The sequence below is a fragment of the Dermacentor variabilis genome, chromosome 1 (genome assembly GCF_050947875.1).
Source record: "Dermacentor variabilis isolate Ectoservices chromosome 1, ASM5094787v1, whole genome shotgun sequence".
Taxonomy (NCBI): domain Eukaryota; kingdom Metazoa; phylum Arthropoda; class Arachnida; order Ixodida; family Ixodidae; genus Dermacentor; species Dermacentor variabilis.
Window position 1 is genome coordinate 168,713,312 of NC_134568.1, and position 27,732 is coordinate 168,741,043.

Sequence of the window (27,732 nt, forward strand, 5' to 3'; positions counted from 1 at the left end):
TGCTCGTGGTAAAAACGGCCCCCAAGGACTGCATAGCGGCGCCGACATGCAGAAAATTGAAGCGCTAAAAGCTTTCCAATTACTGGTATCTATCAAACGAGCATTTCGTGGTTGAATGTAGCCCAGTAGTACGGGGGCCAGTTCCACCACGGGTACTGTGTCGCAGCTCATATTTCATGTCAGCATTAATTATCACAAAATCAGAGCATTTTTTTCTTAGATCTTAACATTAGACAGCCAAAATACATGCAGCGAAACCGTCATCTTAATACTTCAGTACTTTTAGTTCTAACGTACATGTCCGCACTGATCCATATGTTACAAAGTACTGAAAATGTTTCCGATGCATTCCCCCAGGCAGCTGTTTTTATTCCTGATGATGGCACGAAACCGAGCCTGATGCCACCAGCGCTCAGAAATCTAAACAGGAGCGTGGACAATGTTCTCGCACACCCTGTGTGATGTACCGTAGCGCCGAAAATAGTCCATTATAAAGGCAGAAGTGCATGTTTGGGCACACGTGCTTAAGAGGAAGGTTTCGCTCGGATGCTCCTATCTAAATGCATGTAAAATCAGAATTCGTTTTTCTCGGCAACCACTGCGCCAAATTTGACGAGGTCTGTTGCATTTAAAAGAAAGACTTAATATCTAGCGACTGGTGGTTTCAAATTTTTGATTGAGGTCGCCAATTCTTTCTTAAAAATTGACTAAAATTGAGAATTTTCAGAAAATGAGGCTATCAATTTACAACTTCGTAACTCAGTAATGAAACATGATATCACAATTATGTGGATTGCATCTAATAGTAGATCTAAAGCGGACAAAATTGATGTGTTACACATGAATCTCGAAAAATTCAGTAATGTGGAAATACATATCTTGCAGAACCCTCATACACAACGTAACAAATTCGCGTAAGATATAAATTGACATAGAGAACTTGTGCGCTTTGAATGATCTAATGGATGCTGTTTACAGAACCGCGATATCTGTCCTTGATGAAGAGCTATTAGTTTATAAACTTCGTGCGTCTATTATTTCCGAAATTTCGAATTTTTAAATAATTCTTTTCAGCAAATACAGACCCTAAATCAAAATTCCGCTTCCAACCATCGCTAGAATTGAATTTACTCTCTCAAATGCAAGAAATTTCATTATAATTAGTCCAGAGGTAATCTCAGAAAAACGTTTTTGCGTTTTACATGTATATGAATAGGCCGTGTCGAAGTTGGGCCCGAGCTAAAGCTTCCTCTTAAGCTCATGAAGTTGAGTTGCGCCAAGATAACCTGTCCATACTTTCATACTTACTTTATAAGAAGCCTACCGCACCACCAATATACCGGCTGCTTCTAACTGCACCAAACAAAACTATCAAACCAATACAAGCAATGGTGACATCATTTTACCATGCGAGTGTTCAGATTTGTAACCTTTGGATGTGGGGTAAGTTGAGAAATTGTGTGCATAATTAACAAAGCAAGGTTAATTAAGTTTTCAGTAATTGATCTTACATGGTTAAAAGAAATGAGCAGCTTAGAGCCCGTCCTCAATATTATGTAGCCAAGGGAAGAAATTTCGATTAAACATGCTTTGTAAGAGGCATGCGAACAAAAATTTTGTAAAAAAAATTCTGGGTTTTACGTGCCAAAACCACTTTCTGATTATGAGGCACGCCGTAGTGGGGGACTCCGGAAATTTCGATCACCTGGGGTTCTTTGAAGTGCGCCTAAATCTAACTACACGGGTGTTTTCGCATTTCGCCCCCATCGAAATCCGGCCGCCGTGGCCGGGATTCGATCCCGCGACCTCAGCAGTCTAACACCATAGCCACTGAGCAAGCACGGCGGGTTAAAAGTTTTTTTTTCTAAGTAAACGCCCTTGGAAGGCGTAATTGACGCAGAAAAAAGAACGTCTGTAAAATCACAGAACAGCACTTCAAGACGGGACACAAAGGAGGAACCACACAGAAATTGCGCTAACAACTTGAAGCGCTGTTCTTTCGGTGATAATGAAGCAACTAGCCCGTCAATCATTACTTGCAAACCTGTAAAGTCAACCTGACTGCACCTAGCCTTTTGTGATGCTGTGATCATCTATAGTATGGCCCCGTGAGCATGTTCCTTGTGGCCGGCCAGTCCGCTTTCGATTTTTATTCACGCTGTTGTTTCGAAGGCAAGCAGTTTAAATTCTTATTTTCAATATAGCAGCGAATGTGTGCCGCCGAAAGCTTGCTTGATCGCAGAAGCGATGCATGACGCAATGTTCGTGCAGATATAGCGCGTCGCTGACATCAAGCCAATGCGCTGCCGCCGAGGAAAGGAAGACAACAAAAGTGAACAGCTTCGTAGCTGCTCCCGGAGCCTTGCCGAAGGTGACGGTGCCATCCTGACAAAATCTGAGGCGGCGGTATCGACGGCTGAGGCTTTTATTTTCTTTATTTCTTATATATATATATATATATATATATATATATATATATATATATATATATATATATATATATATATATATATAGCGAAGCCGTTAAGAGGAAGTTCTAACTCGGGCCCAACTCCGGCGCCGCCTATTAACTTTTCTCAGATAAGCCCTGGACCAATTTTACTGAAATTTCCTGGATTCTAGAGAGAAAGGTAAATTCTGGCAACTTTTGGAAGCGGACTTTCCATTTAGGGTCTGAATGTCGTTAGAATTTTGGAGATTCGAAAGTGCGAAAAAGATAGAAGCGCGAAGTTTACAAATTAATAACTCCGCATCAAGAATAAATATCACGGTTCTCTAAACGGCATCCATTAGATCGTTCACAGCGGACAAATTCGATATGACGATTTATATCTTACGTGAATTCGTTCTGCAAGGGTTCTGCAAAAGCTTTATTTCTATATTACTAATTTTCTTTTCAGATCCATGTGTAATATATTAATTTTGTCCGCTTTAGATGTGCTGTAAGATGCAATGCCCAGAATTGTGATATCATTTTTCATTGCCGAAAGACAGGGCTGTAAACTTTATGGTTTCGTTTTCCGAAATAGTGTGATTTTTGCCAATTTTTAATAAACAAATGATGACCTAAATCAAAAATTTGAAACCAACAGTCACTAGATTTTACGTTTTCTTTAAAGTGCAGCAAACCTTGTCAAATTTGGTGCAGTGGTTGCCGAGAAAAACGAATTCTACTTTTACATATATTTAGATAAAAGCACCCGAGCTAAAGCTTCCTCTTAAGGGCTAGTTTCTCCACTATCGTGTCCGCGTGTAGAACAAAATCCTGAAGATAATGCAATACCGACCCGACCCGCGGCGGCGGTGAAGCAGGCGTTAAGCACTCCCCATACGTGAGCCAATCCCGAAGATAGTGCAATGGTGGGCTGACCCACGGCGGAGGTGCAGTTCGCCATTAAGGGCCGATTTAGGCTTGAACTGCCCATCGCCGTACACCGCACCGCACGCAGGCGGTTCGCGAAAACCGGGCGGGAGTCGCGATCGGTCACAAAATTACATTTACGCTCAAACCGCATGGTGCGGTGCGGTTCGCATGCGCCCTCTGGTTGTCCAAATAGGTAACCAGCAAAATTTCGCGCCGTGCCAGGATTTTGTTATTACGTTGGCTCTATTATTAGTTATTTTTTTATTAGTTAGCTCGAGCGGTTCGCATGCGCCGGCATCCGCACTTCGGTTTGGGGACTCGACGTCTGCTGAAACCTGGCACACATTCCGCAGTGCGCAGAGCAACGCTGTTCGATGTCGGCAACTATCGCCAATAGCAGACGACACTGGCATATTTTTGTCGATGTAGGTTGAAGCTTCCGCGTCATGGTGAAAACGCCACTCTTGTACTGTTACATTCTGTGCTGCATGTGTTGGCGTTGACGTGGTGACCCACCTTTGGAACACTGTGCAATCTTACCTTTTCCGCTTTTTTTTGTTAATTGCTACCGGATAATGTTGCGACAACATACGTCGCTATGTGCTCGGTTGTATACGGTGCAATGGCGCACTTTCTGTGGCTATGCTAGCGAAAGCTTGTGCTGTTGACAAGCGATGCACCACTGCTCCTCGGCTGGACGAAGCAACAGCGCGGAAGAAACGGGAAGTGACCCCATCCCGAGTCGAGTTCCGAGAATCCCCCGTCGCCCTCAGCGTCTCGGCTAATGGACAGGGACCGAGAGTTTGCCCCCTCGAACACATGCAGCTCTCACCTGCGTCTTTTGTAAAAAATAAACGCAGTCCGTTTTCTGCCACCAACCAATGCGCAGTCCGTTCACGGACGAGGCCAGACGCCGTACGTAACACTGGCGACGAGGCATGCAGGAGTTGCGAAGGAGATAAGTTTGCGAAGGCAATGGCTACAAGACGAATGCACTGCGCTGTCGAGCCTTTCTCGGGCAAATCTTGGGAATCGTGGATCCAGCGCCTCGACTTTTACTTCGTGGCGAGCGACGTCAGCGACGAAGCGAAAAAGCGGGCACTTCTCACGCTTTGTGGAGCCAGCCCTTTCGAACACTGTGCGCGCGCTGATAGTGCCGAAGATCCCGAGAGAAGTCCACTTCAATGATTTAGTGACAGTCCTCAGGCGGCACTTCGACACCAGGACATCCGAGCTTTACAGCCGGTACGTGTTTCAAAGACCCGACCAAAGGCCAGACGAGTCGATCAGCAGCTACGCTGCGGCCCTTGGAACCTTGACAGCCGGCTGAACTTCGGAGCGCTGCCTTTGGTTACAATAGCGACGACGTCACCTGACACCCAAACGACCCCTTCAGCAGTGAACCCGACTATGCTGCCCCAAGATGTGATGCTCCGGGACAGGTTCGTCCGTGGCGTCTGGGACGAACATCTTCCGCAGAGACTGTTCGCAGAAAAAGCCTGACATTTCAACGCGCTCTGGACTTAGCCCTGTCAGCGGAAAGTGCGTCAAGGCATCAGCGAAGAATCAAGGGAGTGGCAAACTCAGGGGAAATTAACAGGACGTTACAAATCAAGCCAGGAGGCAAGCATACGTCAGCACGACATTGCTATCGATGCGACGGCTTGCATGAACCTGTAACATGCAAATTCAAGACAGCCTAGTGCCGTTTCTGCTCAAAGGAAGGCTACGTCGAGCATGCCCGCATCTCAAAGAAAAAGAAAAACACGGAACCACGCTCCGACAACAAGCAGCAACGGGCACACATTGTGGGCCCACTACCTGTGAGTGAGTCCTCCTGCAAGCTGCACACAGTGAGTGGACGTACACACTGCCCCATGTCCCTCGTGGACTTGAGAGTGCAGGGAAATTCAGTCCAGATGGAGGTGGACACAGGTACGGCATTCACCCTGATAAGTGAGGACACAGACTACAGAATGTGGAAGAAAAATACTTCGTTGCTTTCAAGCTAGCTGCTCGATTTCCGCACATGGTCAGGTAAAGAATTACACGTCCTGGGCTCCGCACAAGCTCGTGTGAGGTTGAGATCAAAGGACCATCTGCTGCCGTTGTTGGTTATGAAGGGCACCGGATGCAACGTCCTGGGTAGATATTGGTTTTCGGCACTTCACATTCCGGTGAAGGGGATCAAGCACGTTAGAGAACCAGCACCAGAAATTACAGATGTCCTGGGATGACACCCAGATGTCTTCAAGGAAGACATTGGCAGCAATACAGGTCCTTTAAATCACCTGGAACTCGAAGACGGTGTGACAGCAAAGTTTTGCAAGGCTCGACCGCTTTCAGTGGCAAAGCAAGCGCTTATGTAAATGAGCTCGATCGTCTACAGCGGCAAGGCATCCTAAAATCAATGCAGCATACCAAATGGGCAACCCCATTGGTACTTGTTCGGAAGACCGACGGTACACTCGGTGTCTGTGGTGACTACAGCAGTAGTGTTAATGCAGCAGCGAAGAAGGCATTGTACCCGCTACCAACTACAGATGAAGTGTTCGCCAACCTACATGGTGGAACCCTCTTCTCGTTGTCGGATCTTTATCAAGCATATCAACAACTGAAAGTTGACGAAGAAACAGCAGCACTGCTCATAGTCAACACCACAAAACGACTATTCAGGGAGGAATGCCTCCCGTTCTGAATTTCTGCTGCACCAGCAACCTTACAGTGCATGATGGAGACAATGTTACCTGGAATTCCAGGGTTGAGTGTTCACCTTTAAGACATCATTGTCAACAAGAATGGTGCAAATGAGCCATGCACAGCATCTGAATCAGGTTCTGTCGAGGCTAACTTAGAAAGGCCTACGGCTCAAGAAAGAAAAGTGCAGGTTCGTAATTACGTCAGTTCAGTTTCTGGGACATCGAATTCACGCCAGTGGTGTTCGCAACACCGAACAAAAGGTTGAGGCTATACTTCAAGCACCCGAACCATCTGACAAGACATCCCTAAGGGCTTTTCTGGGCCTTATTTGATTTCACGACTGATTTTTGGAGAACAGAACGATGGTTGCGGTGGAATTGTATAGGCTCCTAGAGAAAAACACGCCCTGTAAGTGGAAAAACAAGCATCAAGCCGCTTTCGAGGCGCTTAAGGAGATGATCCGTGCATCTACAGTGCTCGCTCACTACGACGAGACGAAGCCCCTTCTTTTGTCCGCGGACGCATTGCCGTACGGCGTTGGTGCTGTCCTCACTCAGGAACATGCTATTTGCCTAGAGGCGCCCATTGCATTCGGTTCATGAACACTGGGAAGCACCAAAAAGAACTACTCCCAGCTCAACAAAGAAAGTGTAGCAGTAATCTACGGCATCAGTCATTTTCATAAGTACATAGCTTTTAAACTTTCAAACTTTCAAACTTTATTTCGCATTTTCCTTTGCACAGAAAAAGAAAATGCAAGGGCAGGAACAAAAAGCTGCACAATCGCAGCTTGACGAGGTTCCTGTCCCCTGTCTTTGACGAACAGTTGCAGAATATTCACAAAGAAAATCGGTTACATATGTGCAAAAACAATTTCATATTATACAGATATTGATATTCACAGCAGAACATTTATAACATCTGTATACATATATTCACATGCGCATCTATACCAACCCAGCATCTATACATATAGCTGGCTGGCATGTGACCATAATAACAGGGCACCAGCCATTGATTGGAATCGTGAGTGAAACAAAGCAAGTACCCCGGGTCCATTCATCAAGCGTGATGGGACGGTGCCCTAAACTAGCAACGTAAGATTACAAGTTGATGGCCTACTGCACACTCTAAGCGGACTTCCACTACCGGCACACGTTGATGAGCCTTATCCCCCGGGAGACGTGCTCATGTTGGCTACCATGCCCAGCTTCGAGCTTTCACCACGTCAACTAGCACGAATGATTCGAGAGGACTCTGTCTTGTGCCAAGGGCTGCAGGCTCCCTCAAACGGTGAAGTTCATAAACTGCCGAAAGAACAGTTTTCATCGTGCCGGAAACTGGAGACGGAGCTTTCAGCGCACGAAGGCTGCCTTGTTAGAGGCTCCCGGATGGTAACTCAAAGGCGAGAAATTACCTTCTTAATTTCGCACCTGCAAACCACCGCGTAATTGTGGCCATGAAGGCATGCGCATGAAGGTACTTTCGGTGGCCAGGCATTGACGCAGATATCGAACTGCTCGCTAGAAACTGTGCCACTTGTTGTCAACACCAAATGGCCCCAGCCAGGGCACCAGTGCCCAAATGGGAACGCACAAGAACGCCTTGGGACACAGTTCTCGCAGACTTCGTTGGTCCCGTAGAAGGCAGAATGCTGCTAAATGTTGTGGACGCATACAGCAAATGGTTGGAAGTGTGCTCCATGCGCAATACATAGTCTGCCACATTGATTGTGGAACTCTGGAACCTTTTCGCAGCTTTCGGGCTCCCCAAAAAGCTTGTGACTGATAACGGACCACCCTTCGTTTCAGTAGAAGTTGAGAGCTTCCTAAAGAAGAATAGGGTGACCGATGTAACAAGCACACTATATCATCCTACAACGAATGGCCAAGCAGAAAGGATGGTTTTTGAAACAAAACGAGCATTAGCCGAAAACAAGGAGAGAACATTCGCGTGTAGGCTGGCCCAGTTTTTGCTAAAGCAACACGCCACCATCTGCACATAAACGGGCGAAATGCCAGCTGCACTTGTGTTCGGGCGTGAGCTTCATACAGCTCTAACGCGGATTCAGCCCCAAGCAAAAGCGAACAAAATTCATACCAAGTGCAACAGGGACACAATATCGAAAGTACTCGCTGTCAGACAAGCAGTTTTCTTTCTAAACTTCGGAGGGAACCCAATCTGGACGGAGGGAACGGTTTTGGAAAAGCTAGGCCACATATCGTGGCTCATTAAAGGCCCTAGCAGGTTGGTGCGATGACAATGTGACCACATCAAGCCCGACGCTTTAAGACACCCCACAGAAGACTGGGTGACACAGGATAAGGGCTGTACGCTAACCGCAAGCAGTGTTCCGCTCCCATTTATGTTTGGGATAAAAGCAGATAACTCCCCAAATTTTGATTAGCCCACCCCCAAATTTCAAGTTGGCGCACTCTCAAATTTAACTTAGCCCACCCCCAACTTTAACGTCAGCCACGCCCGATTTTCATTTCTCCCAGCCTTAAACTTCAAGTTGGCCCAATCCCAAATTTCAATTGGCCACCCATAATATTGGAGTTGGCCCACCCACGAATTTCAATAAATCGCCCCCAAATTTCGAATCGACACACCCCACAATTTAGATTGCCCCACCCCCCATATCACCCTCAAATACAGATTGGCCTGCCTCCACAAACCACCAAACTTAGATTGGCCCACTCCAATACCACCTGCAAATCTAGGTTGGCCCACCCCCATATATGCCCCAAACTAACGCTGGCCCACCCCTCGATCCCCTCAAATTTAGGATGGCCCGCAAATCACCCCCAATTAAGGTTAGTCCACCCATATATCACCCCCCCAATTCAGCTTGGCCCAGCCGCACATCACCCGCAGGGTTAGGTTAGCCCATCCCGATGTCACCCCCAAATTTAGGTTGGCCCGACCCCATATCATCCCCAAATCCAGGTTGGCCCACCCCCATATCAGCCCCAAACTTAGCCTCGCCCACCCCTCTATCAACTCAAATTTAGGATGGCCCACCGCAAATCACTCCCAAATTTAGGTTAGCCCACCCCCATATCACCCCCGATTCAGCTTGGCCCCGCCCCATATCACCCCCATAGTTAGGGCAGCCCACCGCCCATATCACCCCCAAATTTAGGTTCTCCCACCCCCATATCATCCCCAAATCCAGGCTGGCCCACCCCCCATATTCCCCCAAACTTAGTCTTATGCACCCCTATATCACCTCAAATTTCGGTCGGGCCACCCCCATATCAGCTTCAAATTCAGCTTGGCTCACTACCATTTTACCCCAAATTTAGGTTGGGCCATTCCCATATCACTACCAAATTCAGCTTGGCCCATCCCTGTATCACGCCCAAATTTATGCTGCTGCCACTTCCAATTTCAAGTTGGCCACCCCAACCCTTTTTGTGAGGACCTACGTATTTATATGAGAAATGCGTCAAGTTTTTTGGTGTTACAGACACGATTTTTCACGATTTTGCTACCAAATTGCTGGGGTACTCGCCAAAGAATGCTGCGCATTAAAAGCAAATACACCGAACGAGGGACGCCATATGTTGGTCCTAAGTGCTGACGGCTATCCAAGCTAGCTTCTCTGTAGAGCGATCAGGGCAGACACAGCACGGGAGATTTATTCAAATGGTTTTTTTACGGCCACACCTATGTATTCATACCGCTTGGCTGTAGGGAACACATTAACAATAACTATTAATCCAGACACTGCACATCTTCTCCTAGTTGGTGCATTTCTTATTTGGATGAATCTTTAAAAATAATTAACGTTCGGGCACCAACTCAGCTTAGCCGACTCTTTGTTCCACACGAATCTTGCATAGGAATGGCACTGGCCACCGGGTGGCATTGTGGCCCAGGTGGACATGATTCGCTCGGATTGTATGCATTAAAGACAGCCGAAAGCCGAAGAAAACGGACCTTCGAAAAGAACGCAATAAGAATAGCCATTTTGTTGTCCCAGGTTCCACGCTACATAGCACGAAAGTTTTTTTTTTGCATAACACAAAGCTATGCGCAAGCTTCTAGTTATGATGTCCAATGAATAATATCTTCATAAAAGCGATGACTTAACAAATGAACACGACACTGCTACGTTTTAGGAAGGAAAAATAGAAAACATAATATTTCAAGAGCACCACTGGAAAACCAGAACCGAAAGCAAATCTTGATTTTTGTGTTCCTGCTATCTGGTAGGAGACTATAAAACTAAGTCCTTTGCTGCTTTAAAAAAACTGCGCTGCTGAAAAACCAGAACCGAAAGCAAATCTTGGGTTTTGTGTTTCTGTCATCTAGTGAGAGACTACAAAACTAGGTCCTATGCGGCTTGAAAAAATTGCGAAGCGGGAACCGAACCCCGGCCACCATGACGCGTGACTGTAGGTTCGCGCGATTCTACTACCCGGCCACGGCTTCCGAGGCTTCGCCAAGCGGTACGCTTATGTTTTTATAGCTACCAGGTGAATTTTCACGACGGTGTTACAAAAATCGCTTTTGGGAACAGTGTTACGCCATGTGTGGAGAGTCCAGATAGGCATCAATTGAAAGCTGAGTCTCCGGACTACATACGCTGCACTGGCTATTGCGATAGGCGCCGTAGTTTTATCACAGGCATCGTTCTTGCCTCGAAAATAGAGTACAAATTTTCGCCGTTTCCATAGGCTTCCATTGCTAAATCTTTAACCGCTGTGGGAACAAAATCCTTACGTGCCATAGCGTGATCACTGCATTTGGCTCGTGTGGATTGTCTTCCAAAACACGTCTGTCACCCGCCTTCTTCAATAATCGACCTGCAGCTTTTGTTATTCGCGAAAAACCCACTCGTTCCATTTAAAACGCGCTAGCTTCGTGCCGGGCCCGCTGGGGGGGCTAGTTGGTACATGTACAGAAAAGCTGCGTATTAATTTTGCTTCACCTGTATAAGACTATTTTACGGAAGCATTTAGGTGCAGTCATCTTGGGCTGTTAACGCTGCTGTTTTCTGTCTTTAACGACGAAGTGTGTGTTACTATACAGTCATTCGCAAGCGTGAAAATAGCTGTATAAATGCGCTCAGTGTTTCACGACCGTGTTACGGCATTTTACATCTGATAAAACGTAGAAACGTTTTGTGTCAGAAGCCCAAGATGGTGGCGCCCATGAATCCTATGCCTGCGGGCTCGCATTAGATTCTATACTTTCAACATGCTTCACTGTAAACGTCAACTGAATAAAACAGAGTTCTACAGCGCGTCTTACAGGAAAGAGAGGTTGCCACCGTTTCTCTAATCACACCGACGTCGTCAACGCAAGAAACCGCAACCCATTGAGGCGGAGTGCAACCTACTTTATATGGTAATTCTGCTGTTGCATATCCGTAAAGCAAATCATAACTGTTTTCTATATATATATATATATATATATATATATATATATATTCGTTCTCTCTCTCTCTCTCACACACACACATACCCACACACACACACACACACACATATATATATATATATATATATATATATATATATATATATATATATATATATATATATATATATATATATATATATATATATATACTGGGCATGGTAGCTCTGCTGGCACGATGAGCTCAAACCCGTTTGTTTTTCCCATACAGATCACCGCCCTACTGCTCACACCAGCCGGGTACGAAGGAAAATGCCAGGATGTGAAAACAAACTCGACCTATCTTCCGGGGTATCTTGGATCCCAAGTGCCTACCGCGCCATTCTATCTGGATAAGCCCGATCTACAGCACCATTACAATGCAACAACAACGCTGGATGACGCCACAGACTTCAGCGCCACCACAGCGAGGCTATGGGCACCACCGACCATAAAAGGAGGCGACAGACTGCGACGGACCACTGGGCATGGTAGCTCTGCTGGCACGATGAGCTCAAACCCGTTTGTTTTTGCCATACAGGTGAGCAAACGTTTTGGGAAATGCCTAAAATCTAATGAATTGTGCCTAATTGTGCTAATATGCCCAAGGCTGCTTTCAAATTTGTTATGTGACTTTTGCGTGCATGTTTCTAAATTGCTGCTTATAGCAGGGGATGTGGAAAGTAACCCTGGGCCTGATTATGATCAATTTTCCAAGCAGCTAAAACAAATTGCAGACGACCTTCATGTTATTAAGGAAGAACGTCTAAAATCCATCGACTTAAAACTTGACAGCCTAAGCAATCTCGATACCAAGGTTTCTACATGCATGGAACAAATTAATAGCCTCCAGAAAGCACTAATATCGCTTGAACTAAAAGTGGACGATCTTGAAAATCGCTCAAGAAGATCAAATCTAATTGTTGACGGTCTTCCCGAGGAAGCTGAGGAAAACGAAGGCTCACTTGAACATAAAGTGCACGAAAAAATTCTTAAAAATGTCCTCGAAGTCGAAGATGTAACGATTGCAAGGATTCACAGATTGGGCAGGCCAGCAGCTAAAAAAACCAGACCGGTTACCTTGAAGCTCGTGGACTATCGCGACAAAACACAAATCCTAAGCAACTGTTATAAGCTGAAGGGGAGCAGTTTTTCAATCGGCGAAGATGTTTCATGGCGTGTAAGAAACATCCGGAAGAAACTGTGGAACTACGCGAAAGCTAGAAAAGAATCTGGGGACAACATATTGCTGTCCTACGACAAACTGCGTATCAATGATGACCTCTACCGACGGGATAGCGAAACAAATGATGTGGCCCTAATCCAACCGCATTCAGCTACCTCGAGCAAAAAAAAACCAGGAAGCAGAAAGGCAAACAACGCGCACTCGGCGCAACGCGCCACGTCAGAAATAACTTTCTGCAATATAATGCGCGAAGCATACTAAAGAAAACTGACTTCCTTGAGGCATTACTTCTTGGTATCGAGCCAGATTTTGTTGCTCTAACTGAGACTTGGCTAACAATCGATATCAGGGACGCTGAAATCACACCACCAAACTACGTAATCGTACGGAAAGACCGATTAACACGTGGTGGCGGCGTCGACTTATTGATTAAAAAGGACATCCCTTATATCGTATTACCTGATGTCACAGGAGTGGAAGGAATTTTTTGTAAACTAACATTTTCTACACGCAATATTGTCGTCGGCTGTATTTATCGTAGTCCCTCATGTGAGGTTGAAGTGATGGAAAGATTGTGTTTGTATGCGCAAAATAACGTTTTGGGGGCCAGACTAATACTTCTAGGGGATTTTAACTTGCCTGATGTGAACTGGCAAACATTTGAACACCACTCACCAAGTGCTGATATGCTTTTCGAACTCATGCTTTCATTGAATCTTAGCCAAATCGTAACAGAGCCCACACATGTTCAAGGAACTACTTCCAACACACTTGATTTAGTTTTTTTGAGCCATCATTTTCCGTTAGAGCAAACGCACCTTGAACTCATTAATGGCATGTCTGATCATAAGATTACTTTCTGTGTTGTACCTGCTCAAAATACATTTTCTTCCCAACCACGCATCGCTTACCCGGACTTCAGTAGAGCAGACGATACGAGTATTATTGACTACTTATGTAACGAATTTACCGTTTTTGAAGAACTTTCAATACGTTCCACTACAAACATCGAAACATTGTGGCATGGTTTCAAAAAAAATTGTTTCATTGTCTTTCTAAGTATGTACCTTCTAAAGTTAAAAAAACGAGAAAGCACAATCCCTGGATCTCACGTGACATCATTCGTGCCAAACGTCAAGTCAAACGTCTGAAAAAATGAATGAAAATAGCACCTAAACCTTCATCTCGAAGTAATCTTACTCTGGCTATTCAAGACATGAAATCTAAAATAAAGACAGCGAAGTCAAACTTTTACACAAACACACTTCAAGGATTTCTAAGAAATTCACCGAGCAAATTCTGGAACTACCTTAATCCTAAGGCATAAAGTGATCCCAAAGTGTCGCCCGAAAGTAGCAAACAAAGCGCTAATTCACTAAATGACTACTTTTCTTCTATCTTCACATCTGACGATGGGAAACTACCCGAAATTGACATCACCGTTAACAGCACACTAAGCCCCTCACCGTCACGGAGGCCGGAGTACTGAACCTTCTCCTAAACCTGGACACAAAAAAAAGGCCAGGCCCGGATAAAATACCCAACGCTTTCTTGAAACGATACGCAGAATGGATGACGAAGTACCTTTGTATAATATTTAACAAATTATTATCATCATCTGTTCTTCCACAGGATTGGAAATCCGCAAAAGTTGTCCCAATACATAAATCAGGCTGCAAAGACGACCCGCCCAACTTTCGGCCGATTTCGCTTACGAGTACCGTGAGCAAACTTCTAGAACACATCATACTAAAACATATAACCGTTTTCTTAGACAAGGAGAGTATCATATCGCCATATCAACGTGGCTTTCGCAGAGGCCTTTCTACAATCACTCAACTACTGGAACTAACCCACGACATATTATTTAATATCGACCAACACAGACAAACAGACCTCATCCTACTCGATTTTTCGAAGGCATTTGATCGGGTATCACACAAAAAGCTCATAAGGAAGCTTGAGGCTACATTAGGTACAGGCCCCATAATTGACTGGATTTGCGACTATCTTACTAACCGTACCTAGTTTGTGGAAGTGAATGGACAGATTTCCCAGACAGCCCGGGTAACATCGGGAGTCCCCCAGGGAAGCGTTCTGGCTCCCCTTTTATTTCTAATTTTTATTAATGACCTACCCGCAAGAATCACAGGAAACATTAGGCTATTTGCAGACGATTGCATCCTTTGTCGAAATATTAACTCGTATGATGACCATATAACATAAAACAACGACTTAAAAGCTGTGTCTAACCGGTGTACCCACTGGCAGATGACCATCAATACTAAGAAATCTGCTGTTCTTTCAATCACCAGAAAAAAACATAACTCAAGCTTTATGTATACCGTTAACGACGTGCCACTAATACGAGTTCATGAACACAAGTACCTCGGATTAACGTTAACACATGACTTCAGATGGAACTCCCATATAAATAATGTTACAGCAACTGCAATGAAACGCCTTTTCTTTCTTGGAAGACACCTCCGACTAGCACCACCCGACACAAAACTTCTGGCTTACAAAACTTTCGTCAGGTCAGTCCTTGAGTACGCAAATGTTATCTGGTTTCCACACACTAAACAACTAATTAAGAAAACTAGAAGGTGTACAAAGGAAAGCTCTACGGTATATATACAATAAACATAAATTAACAGACTCGCCCACGGAACTAATTAACAAAGCCGGAATCCTAACAGTACAAAACCGAGCTGTACTAGCCCGTTCTAAACTTATGTACCAGCTCTTACACAACAAGCTTAATATTGATACCTCCAGATACATCTCCAGAAATGAAACACGGCCAACGCGGCATAAAAACACACAAACACTCAATGAGCATTCTTTTCATACCGATTGCTTTAAGAATTCATTCTTTCCTTTAGCGATAAGAGAGTGGAATAAACTGAGTGAATCCATTAGTAACAGCTCCTCATTAGATACATTTGCTAATTCAGTGGAAGAACACCTCCTTGCCTTACAGCTCTGACTTACATAGTCAGGTTTGTTACCGATCTTCATAGCCTAACACTTTAATCTATGAGTGTTCCTTTTGTATGATGCATCATACGCACGACTGCATCCTGTTTGTCATGTTCATTAGGTATTGTATATCACATGTGCTTTCAGGTGTTTTCTTTTTCTTTTTTCTTGTTTGGTTTCTTGTTTTCTCAGATTCTTCCTTGTTATAGTATATTGTACCCAGATATTGCAATAGTAATGAACTACTTAATTCTTTTGTTTAGTGAAACCAAAGCCTTTGCAATAACACACTTATGATTATATAATCTATTTCTATGCTTTGTTCGCAAATACTACCATATGTACTTGCCCTTCCTGTTATGATCCCATGAGGGATTGACAGTATGTGAAAAATGTGAAAATAAATAATATATATATATATATATATATATATATATATATATATATATATATATATATATATATATATATATATATATATATATATATATAGCGGCGTCGGGGGGCGTAGCGCCCCCCGACGCCGCTACGCCCGTGAGAGTGACATTGGGAGCGAAAGCGGACAGAACTCCAGGTATGGAGATTAGCATATTGCTGTCAGTCAGGAGACGGCGGCGCATGCTGACGTCGAGGTCGAAATGGGTCAGGAAGTCAGAGGAGCCTAGGATAAGCCAGACAAGCTGATGGACGTCGGCAACGCTGAAGAGCCACTGGAACGTGCGCCGCAGGCTAAAGTCGAGAGTGAGGAACCGTAGACCATACGTGGCGATGGAGGTATAGTTTGCCGCGCGGTACATAGGGCCAGGGGACTTAGAAGCGCAGTCACGCTTGGAGGACTGCAGTATAAGCTGGCCTCGGCACCAGTGTCTACATGGAAGCACAGGCCGGAAATGCGATCCATGACCATGAAAAGGCAGCCGGATTGTAAGATGAGATCACTGACGGCGGTAACACAAGTGCACACTTGTTGGCGGAATCGAAGCCCCCCCTCCCCCTCACTCCCGCGCTGCCTCCCCGCTTTCGTCCCTTCCACGCGCGAAATTGGGACGCGATTGTCAGTTCCCCTGGCGCCCGGCCGCGAAATACGAAGTTGCTGCCGGAACCCCCCCAACGCAGTCGCCCCCCCCTCTCCCACCCTTCCATCCCGCCATGGCCTTTCTCGCGATGACAGACGTCGCGTTTGCTCTCCGCCTTCCTCCTTGGAACACGTCAGATTGAGCCGTGATCGTCGGTTCCCCTCGCGTGCTTTCACTCGCACGTACAGCGTACGGCCCGCGGTAACGGTGTTATCGCCCTTAGACCTTATGCGGAACCTCACGGCGACGCCGACGGTAGAAATGCGCCTGGAGTGTCCATATAATTGCTATCGCAATAAAAGCACACTAGCGCTTTCAAAGCAGTTCGGGCCGACGTCGGTTGGGATCAGGGTCCAAGAATTCTGGTTCCGAAAGAGTACGGTTGACATTCTTGTCAAGCGTGGTGCTGAGGACGTTTCAGAAACTAAAGGTAATGTTCTATAGCGTGGCAAGAGAACGAGAATTTGTGATCGGCAGTCAGCCCGCAGAAAATGTGCAATAGTACGTTTATCTAAACCACCTACTCACACGGGACCTTGACCATGAAAACGAAATTTACTGAAGAGTAAAGATGGGTTGGAGCGCATGCGGCCAATATTATCAAATCATGACAGGCAGCTTACCGCTACCCTTGAAAAGAAAATAGCACAACCATTGGATTCTACCGCTACTAACATATGGGACATCAACTTGGATGTTTACAAAGAAGCTTGAAAAGAAGATGAAAACTGCGCTAAGAGCGACGGAACAAAAAACGTCGCAGTTTCGCCTGAAAGGCGGAGCATTGGTTGCGATGTTACATTATTAGACAGCTATATGCAGTGACGTTCGTAGTTTTATCAGCTGTATACACTGCTGTAAATATTCGCTTACTAACTATATTAAGAAGCACGTGTGTCACGCGCGCAGAGGCAAACACGAGCACATCTCACGCGATGACCTCGGACACTCGCTATCTGAAAGCTGGCGTTATGAAGAGCGGCAGCAGCGGCGAGCGAATTCCCCTTAGTATTGTTTGTCCAACAGGCCCGCCACGCGATCTCCAGGAACTCCCTGTTGGTCCCTATGTGGGAGACGCCCGCTACGCGCTGAGCGCGTCCTACAGAACCAGAATAAAGTTTTCCAGTCAAGTTGTCTCGCTCTTCCACGCGAACTAGGCGCGGGAGAAAACAGCGCAGAAGAAGCCATCATCTTTCTCAGGTAGGCTACTCTTCGAACCCGCAAATTACCTCCAAGATATAGGAGGCGCGCGGTCGCGCTCAGCCGACTTAGGCGCAGGCGCAGCCGTAATAGAAGTTTAATTGTGTGTGACCCTGCCCCCCCCCCTCACATCTATCGCGCGCGAGATGTCGGCGAGGACCCTCCCCGCCTTCATCCCTTGCGCGGGCGAGAAGTGGGCACCGCGACAAGCCACCGTCCTTCTCAGCCGAACCTCGCACCTGCAGCATAGGGCGCGCGGCCGCGATCTTATGCCACTTGAACTTTATAAGGAGCTTCTCGGCGACGCCGTCTACGATGGCAGAAATTCGCCTGGGGTGTCAATATAACTGTTGTCGCAATATAATCTTCTATAATTTTATGATTATATAATTCTTGAATTCTATACTGACCTGTACAGTACCCAGAGGAGTCAGGATACCTCAATTAGAAACGGTAATAAACACGATACACAAACTCCTACTATACCTAGCGATGAGGTCAGTAGAGCCTTGCAGCACATGAAACGAAGAAGAGCGGCAGGAGAAGATAGAATAACAGTTGATTTAATCAAAGATGGAGGAAACATAATGCTTGGAAAACTGACTGCACTTTATACGAAGTGCCTATTTTTTCCAGTGACTCTAACCCCGCCTAGAGTCACAGGAAAACATTTCAGAGCACCGCAAAGGTCGGGATTTGACTGGCAACACTGAGCGGCCACCGCCATATACCTTCCAAGCCGACTGCGTCGCGGGAAGGCCGCCGTGTTGGAAGAGCTTCATATTCGGTGACACAACGGGTTGAGTGTTTACTGAAGTACAAATATTTTGTGCCCGGAGATAATGGTTGCTAAGAACAAAATAAAATGTTATTTTGTGCGAAGTAATGCAGCCGGTGGTTGTTTTGCACGCCGATCGTGTTTACTGCTGGAACTGTGCTACGATTGTGGGCAGCAGCTTAGCACTGCTATCGGAAGCTTATGCACGCGTTTTTTTTCCCCTTCCGCGGAGCGAGCTACGAAGGAAACATTTCGTCACTTCGAGCCGGAATGAGGCAAACTTGTGCTTTTGGGCATGAACATCGTAGTCCGCCGTCGGCTTCTACTGAATGTTTCCAAGCAGGACGGAACCAACACCTGACAGTGTCGCAGGCACGTGCGCTCGTTGCATAATTTCACAAGCTAAATCGGATACATTTAATTTAGTTTGTAAACAGATACCGTGCGTTCTCGATTCTGACAGGCGACTTCGTCCTCCGTATACGCACGACACACGGCGACTGCGGTGTGCGCACCGGTATTGGGCCGTGATCGTAAGACGATCTGTGCACACCAGGCGTAAAAATCAACTTCGATGACCATTTTGCGCACTAAATCTTGTGCAAGGCCAATATGAGACATTTGCATGTTTACAGCAACGTATATGTACTTCTGTACACTGATAATGAGCGAGAGTTTGCTAATTGCGATTTATGAACACGGCTGTCTAGTGTGTTCCCCCCCCCCCCGTGAGGGGCTACTCTTCTCAACTTATTTATGACTGTTTTCTTAGACTGCCAAGAATTGCTGCCTGAGTAAAAAAAGCTGGAACGCCCGCTGGTGACGCAGCACTTTTTTTCTAAGTTACATAGGCGATGTACAAAATTCTTGTGCTTTTAGAGCGGTTTATGTAACGTGCATAGTGACAGAGTGAAACTAAAGCTACTGGGTGTTCTGTTGTTTTGTATTTCTCGTTATGGATCAAGCACAACATTATTTGGGTATGCACCGTAGTATTGCAACATAAAACATAATATGTATGCTGACTTCAGTTCATTGCATGTGCTCGGCTTACAAGCTCGAAATTTGAAGCATGTGTTGGGAACATCACTTGGCCATTGGTTTCAAGCTCGAAATGCGTATGTATAAATGAGCAAAGGATAAGTGGAAAAAAGAAACTATCCTGAGCCTCGTATTGAACATGTTTTTATTGACTGCGATCATCACGATCTCCGAAAATCAAGTGCCATATGGGTCGAGTGACTCGAGACGAGAGCGCGCTCACGTGCGCGGAGAAATCATGGGAGTACCTGGTGCGCCTGAGGACACGGAATTCTCGCGCGACAAGTGTGCCTTAGCGTGCCACGAGCACGGAATAACCGCGTGTGTTGAGCAACAAACGCGTACACGTGTACCCGCGTCAGGCGTGCAAGACACGAACGATCCCTGCAATGAACTCCTATTTTCGTAGCATCGCTAACACCGCGTGCACTTCGCTTAAATATCTTCTAAAACAGTGCCGGAAAGCACATGCAAGGTGTACTTATACCTCGCACACGCGGGTGTTTTTTGTAGGCTTGAAGTTCTCCTGGCTGATTCTGTGTAACCATGCAGAACGACGCTCTCGATCATTTTTCCCGATCGGAATCGAGTAAAAAGTCTTTCCAGACTCGGTTTTTTGCTCAGCAGCCAGGCATGATGTCCTTGCAGTCAAACGCGAGCGCGACAATCGGAACACACACGTGGGGTACCTGCGCTGCCTGCGCTCTAAAACTCAGCCGGCCCACCCGGCGCTTGGAAGGTATATGGCACCCCAAAGTCACGTGGTACGGTTGGGCCAATGAACGCGTCAGCGGCGCAGGGAAAACGAATGCGGTACTCTGAAATTTTTTCCAGTGACTCTAACCCCGCCTATACTGGAAATGGAAACCGGACAGAGGGCCGGCTATGACACTCTAGCACGAGATCATGCGGCGATGCGAGGCTTTTCATCACGGTCGCCACGTAAGCCGCCTTAAAAGCTGACTGCCTCTTTACGGCCGTTCTGTGGTAGGGTGGCGGTTTTCAGGGTGCGGTGGAGGACGCGGAATGGTCCTTCGTAGACTGGGGTTAGCGGTGGGCGGATTGCGTCGCGGCGCACTAAAACGTGTGTTGAAGCGGCCAGGTCGGGGTGCAGGAAGATTGTATTGTGGAGGGAAGAATGGGGTGCAGTGTGCCGGAAGTCTTTAACACAGTCCAGGAAGCGCTGTAGGAATTCTTGTGTCTGGGCTGGTAGCTGCATTGATATGAAGAAGTCTCCGGGGAGACACAGAGAACTACCATACATCAGCTATGCTGCTGAGCACAGTAGGACGGCCCGTAAACCCAGGAGCACAAGGGGCAAGGCGTCAACCCAAGGGGCGCAACTGATGCGGGTAGACAGGGCGGCCTTCAGTTGTGGGTGAAGATGTTACAACGTGCCGTTGGCACAAGGGTGATACGCAGTGGTACGACAATGTCTAACGCCGAGAATGCGATTAAGGTAAGCAAACATGGAGGGCTCAAATTGGCGTCCACGGTCTGTGGTCACGGTGCCAGGACAACCAAAGCGAGATGCCCACGCAGAAATGAAAGCGCGGAAAACAGTCTCAGCGGTGATGTCATGAATGAGAACAGCCTCCGGCCATCCTGTGAAACGGTCGGCCATGGTGAGTATTATATAACGATAACCTTGAGACACGCCTAGAAGGCCCACGATGTATAAATGAACATGGTCGAAACGAAGGCCGGGTGGGAGGAAGGCTTGGGGAGGCAACTTGGTATGACGGGATACCTTCGCCGTCTGGCAGGGCAGACACGTGCGCGTCCAAGCGCGCACGTCACCGTTAATTCCTGGCGATACATTGTGCTGGGTGAGAAGGCTCTGAGTAGCCCGAATACCTGGATGACATAAGTCGTGTAGAGAGTGGAAAACAGTGCGACATAGTGAAGCCCGAAAAAAGGGAGCGGAAGGTCTGCTGAGACGTCTGCTGAGACATCGCACCACAAGGATTCAGGTGAGCATGGACGGGGCACAAGCCGTAGTCAGAGAGAACGGGGGTTCTCCCGAAAAGCGGCGAGCTCTCTGTCATTCTGCTGTGCGGAGATTGGAGACGGAGAGTCAACCCCAGCTATACGAGAAAGGGCATGAGCAGCGGTGTTGTCGGCACCTTTTACGTGACGGATCTTGGTTGTAAATACCGAAATATAAGCGAGATGGCGGAGTTCACGGGACACGCACTTCAATGAGTTGGTGCGCAAAACATACGCCAGTCGTTTATGATCTGTCAGCACGTAAAACTGGCATCCTTTCACATTATGCCGAAAGTGCTGTATCGTAGTGTAGATGGCTAGTAGCTCTCAGTCGAAGACGCTGTAGCGGGTCTCAGCAGGAAGCAGCTTCGGAGAGTAAACACACAAATGTCTACACTCGGAGGTAATGCACTGCTGTAAGACGGCACCGAGGGCCACGCTGGAGGCATCCACAATCAACCGAGTAGGGGCGTTGCTGCGCGGATGGATAAGAAGCACGGCGTTCGCGACTGTTTGCTTGACAGCATTAAAGGCGGCCTGGGCTTCTGATGACCAAGAAATGGCAGGGAACGGCCGGCTGTTGACCAAAGGAGGTCGGTGAGCCGGCGAATCAGCTCTGCACAGTGCGTTATAAAGCGCTTGGAAAAAAATGTGGGCAGTTTGCAATAGTGGTGCAAGGCTGGATCACAACGGAGCTAGTGCCGGCTTTTGCTAAGTTTTGCGATGTTATGCATAGCTTGGCTTGGCTGATACCAATCATTGCTAGGTTTTACTAAGTCTTACGAGGTTATACATCGCTTAACTATGCTCACACCAAGTGTCGCCAAAATTTCCTAAGTTGCGCCAAGTTTTTGCGAGGTCATGCACGACCAGGCCGGTAAGCCACACAAGCCCCAGCAAGTCACACGCCTACAAGCCACAGTACGTCCATCACACTTTATTATGTACACTTCTTCAGTACCAGTCTTCATCCTTGTCGATCCTGACCTCTTCCTCGTCGTCTGACCGTCGTCGGGGTCGCCGTCATGGTCGGTGGCGTCGGGGCAGGCTTCGCGAAGCACTTGCAAGGCATAGTTCTTCGGTTCAAAGCTCCGCACCAAGCTCACCGTAGGGAGATTTACGTCGAACCAGAGACGGTCACAGACGCGGCAGTTGTGTCCAAACTCTATGCCAAGGAATTTGCACTGGAAGCGGCTGTTCGCACCTCCCATTCAGTTGGCGGCTTGGCGTTAGCAGCTCTCGGTGACGCCCAGTCCCGGAACCCCTTCCCGGCGGCGCCGACCATTCAATCGCCAGCATTCGTTGTCCCTGGCCCGAAACTAGCAATCCTCGGCTCGGCGACGGCGTTTGTCGGCGGCGGCATCGGCGCTATGGGCAGGATCCACTCTCCTTCGTCGATCGCGGTCCCGCTGAGCCGCGCGCCGAGCTGCCTTGTACGTCACAGGCAGGACAGCTGTGCCCAAACTCTATGTACAGAAATTCGCGCTGGAATCGGCTGTTCGCACCCCCCGTGTCTCGGTGGGATTGACGCTGGAAGTTGAGAGGCGTGCGGCCGCGCCGCCCCAAGCCTGTGACGCCATGACTCCGCCCTACGCGCGTGGGGTGCGAGGAGGTTACGTGGCTCGGTGTTCTTGCAGGTGGTTGCTAGGCAAAGCGAAGCGCCGCACATTTGGGCTGAGTTTTCTGGTAACACTCCACGGCAGAACGAAAGCTTAAACAGCTCCGCTGTTAAAATTCACAAGCGCCGCGAATTGGCGTAACTGGCGCAGTGTTGTAGGCTGGGGGGAATCCTGAATGGTCTTGACGTGGGACGGGAGTGGGTGTATACCCTCGGATGACATGTGATGGCCCAGAAACTCGAGCTCAGATGCGCCGAAAGCACACTTGGAGGCGTTCACAACCAGGCCATACTGCTGTAGACGTTCAAACAAATCACATACATGGTGCTCATGATCTTCAGGCGTAGCGCTGGCGATGATGACATAATCAAGGTACGCCAACAGAGTAGGAAGGCCCCGCGTGACCTCTGCGATGAACTGCTGGGGGTTTGAGCCGTATTGCAGAGTCCAAATGGCATCCGCACGTACTCAAACAAATCAAAGGGCATCGTGATGGCAGTCTTCAGTATGTCAGCGGGTTTGAGAGAATTCGGTGGTACGCATTAACCAGGTCAACTTTACTAAAGATGGCGCAGCCGTCGAGGCGCGATGTAAAGTCTTGGATGCGAGGGAGCGGATAGCTCTCATGGATAGCCTTGGTTTTCAATGCTCGATAGTCTCCACAAGGATGCCAGTCACCGCGATCACGCTTGGGCACTAAATGCAGCGGAGAAGCTCACGCACTGGACGACGGGCGTGTAATGCTGAGCTGCAGCATGTGGTTGAACACCCGTTTGGTTACAGCTCTAGTAGACGGTTCCCAAACAAACAGCGTGGTCTAGCGGCTGCTGGTGGAACACGGGTGACGATTTAGCGTGTCACTTTATGTTTAGGCGGCTGAGTGAGGGTGGTTGCCTTTGTTCACTCTGGAAAATCCTCCAAGATTTTTTCGAATGGAGTGGAAGGTATCAGCGTGCGGATGCCCATGGGAGCAAGGTCGGATAGGACTCCAGAGGAGAGACGAATCAGATTGTTTGTGAGGCGACGATGCTGCACGCTGGCATGCAAGTCAAAGTATGAGAGGAAGTCCAAGCCGATGAGAGGGTGAACCACGTCTGCGATGACGAAGACCCACCGAAAAGTACTGCGAATGCCGAAGTCGAGGGTGAGAGATTGGAGTTCGTACGTCGCTATAGACAAGACGTTGGCGCACTCTAAAACCAAAGAGTTCCGGGCACTCTCTTTGAAAGACTATCTGCTTGTCCCATATATCACTCTCTTTTCGAGAGTAGATCGACTCTCTTTGAGATGGAGTAGCTCAACTCCTTCTGACAGAGTTTTGTTACTCCACCGCAAGGGAGTGCTATTATTCTTCCGCAGAGTGCTAATACTTTCCCCACAGGGCGTGATAGTACTCTTCCGCAGAGTGCTAATACTCTCCCCACAGGGGTAATAGTACTGCCCCAGACCGAGTGCTTCTAATCCTCCAAACCGAGTATTTCTACTCCTCCAAGCCGAGTGTTTCTACTCCCCCAAACAGAGTGCTTATACTCCTTCAGTCGCTAGTACTCGTCTCAATAGTGTGAAAGCACGATGTAGATCCATGGTCACGTTTGAAGCGATTCGCAATACTTACATGTGGGGAATATTTGATTCCTTCAAAAGCAACTCTTGCACATATGCTTGGTGAATGGGATGTATTGTGTAGCCGCCGAGTTATTCAAATGAAACATTTTCTCTTATACGGTCAAAATCTTTATTGATCAGTCACAAGACAAACTGTATAATAACTTGAGAAAAATACTGACAAACACATAAAATGAGATTACAATGATACCCAGCAACTTTAGAACACATCTTGTAATAAAACATGAGTATATTCTCTAAAGTTTCATCACTATTACGGTGTAGAAATATCCTTTAATTTCAATTGGCTCCTTCTTTTCACAAAATACGCGCCACATTACTGGCCAGCAAACGCATTTCTGGCACAAAACACGTGCACTTATATGGAAGACGTTACCAAACGAGCTGCTAAGCATGGGGCTGGTAATGTAGACAAATTGAGCAAGGAGCTTTTTTTTGTGTGCCAGATTGTAAGACAGCAGCTCATTTGATAACGTCCTGTACAGTGTACAGTGTTCCTGACTGAGAGTACAGTGCATTGAGAAATGTGTTGTATATTCTCATGTGTGGCCGCAGGTCTAGCTAGCTTTGTTTATATTTCACATAAAGTTATTCGTGTATGGGCTGCACCCCATTATTTCTAAGTGTCTAGTAGTGGTTCTGCAGCAATATCCTGCCCGGTCTCGAACAGGTGCTGTTGTACCATACAACGGGCACCACGTGGCGACCACGAAGCGACGGGAGCTGCCATACTACATGCACCACGTGGCTACAACAAGCCGACGAGAGCTCCCACTTCGCGACGAATCGAGAATTCGACACGGGAGGCGACTTCAAGGAATGCCCAGCCATCTCCGCGGCACCCTGCCATCTCCGCGACGAATCAAAAATTCGACGCGGGCGAAGTCATCACCCCGCCCCGCCTGGTTCCTGTCGACGAGAACTCGCCCAAACCAGTTCCTGCCGACGAGGCGTCGCTTAAGGGATTTAAGGGAGAACCGGCTCGTTTGAGGACAGAGTCGCTTGCAGCCGCCCTGTCGGTCTGATGCGCTCCTACTGCTACCTGTACGCTATCATCCACTATCTGTAAATATTGTACAAAGTTTTTCGTTTCTACTTCGTCTACGGAACGAGTTCGTCTTTCGTCCTCCACCCCAATGTCACAACAGTGCAGAGGCGTATTATATTTCCTATTCGGTTGGCCTCCTCACGAAAGTAGTTTCCAGGTGCTGTTGGGATTCATCCGTTACACTTTCTCGCAAATAACTAAAAATAAATTTACAATATTATCTAGTGTGTAGCAAATGAGTATAAAACTGCAAGGAACATTGACATTAAAATCTTGCGCATCAAAGTTCTTGTCATATATGGTAGCTTTTCATCCCCATTACGGTAAGAATGCTATACTTCTGAGGAGCAGCTTGCATAATTACATGATCCTTTATTGTGACTCGTTGAATATGCAATGTAACTAAAGTATAGCATGGTTTCAGATCTGAACCAAAAATCAGATGTGATGAATCTGATGCATCAAAGGCGACATAAGCATAAGTACAGGCAGAGAAGTGCACGGAAAAGACAAACAAAGAAGCAAAACAAAAATTGAGAATGGCACCATTCTGTTTCACATATACCTTCCATGCACGTGGATTTTCCATGCGACTATGCGTATACTTGCACAATGAACCAACTACCTGAAATCAAAGCTTTTTTCCTACTGAAGTGGTTAAGATGCGCTAAAGTAAGAAAAATTATCGCACTTCACAGAATCTTCGTCTCAAAACAAGTACATATGTGTCTAGGAAGATTTATGCATCGCCTCACTGGGCACTCTATCTTATAGAAGTCCGGAAGAATTATGTCTACGGAAGCCATGAAACTAAAGGGCTTTTGCTTAACACTATATGTTCACATCCGCCAATTGATGAACAAGTGTTCTACTCAGATGCTCTCAGTTCTTTGCATTGAACGCATCTCTACCTCCACTAGCATACTTGGTTGGCAAGTAGAATGCAGAAACCACAATTTTACATTTTTTAAATAATTTTCAATTCCAAGTGACTCTCTGGCTTCTAAGAATTAAGGTGTGCACCACGGTGTACACAGTTAAAGGCCTTAATTGCTCCTTGCTTTCGCTTCAGGAGGCACAGGCGGTTCTAATGAACTTGTTTCGTGAGCATGCACGTAAACGATAATGACTTCTTAAACGTGAGATTCACTTTCCCCCAATGATTCCCCTCTCTGGAACCTAAAAGGATAGCCATAATTCTAAAATTAGGCGTGAAAATAAATAAAAAGGAAGACATGAAAATCTGCCTGCTTCATGTCAGCATTTAAAATACAGAATCACAGTAGTTTGTGCCTCCTCTGCACAAAGTAAAGTCGCGCTGGGCTGGTTCTTTGACATCCTTGTGTCCTTGCAGCTGCCTTCTTGCGTTATACAAAGCGGGTTCCTGAAAAATATCGTGTGCCAAAGTCAACAAGAGGACATGGAGTAAAACAGCGTTAGGACAGTCAAGGTCATGGCACTAAAGGAAAGTCTTAACTCTTAAAGCCTTCATGCTGATATTGCATGCGAAACATCTAAATGACTGCAACAGTCAACTGCCAAACTAACTTCAGTTTTTAGATTTAAACAATAAAGAAATTACCAATAGTTCATCCTGGTTCGGCACCAATGTTAAAATGCTCCTGCTAATAAATAGAATATTGGTCATTTTCAGATGTCATAGGTCTGTCATTGGTCTGTCAAAGGGCAACAAGGCTTGTTATGGCAAGCTTAC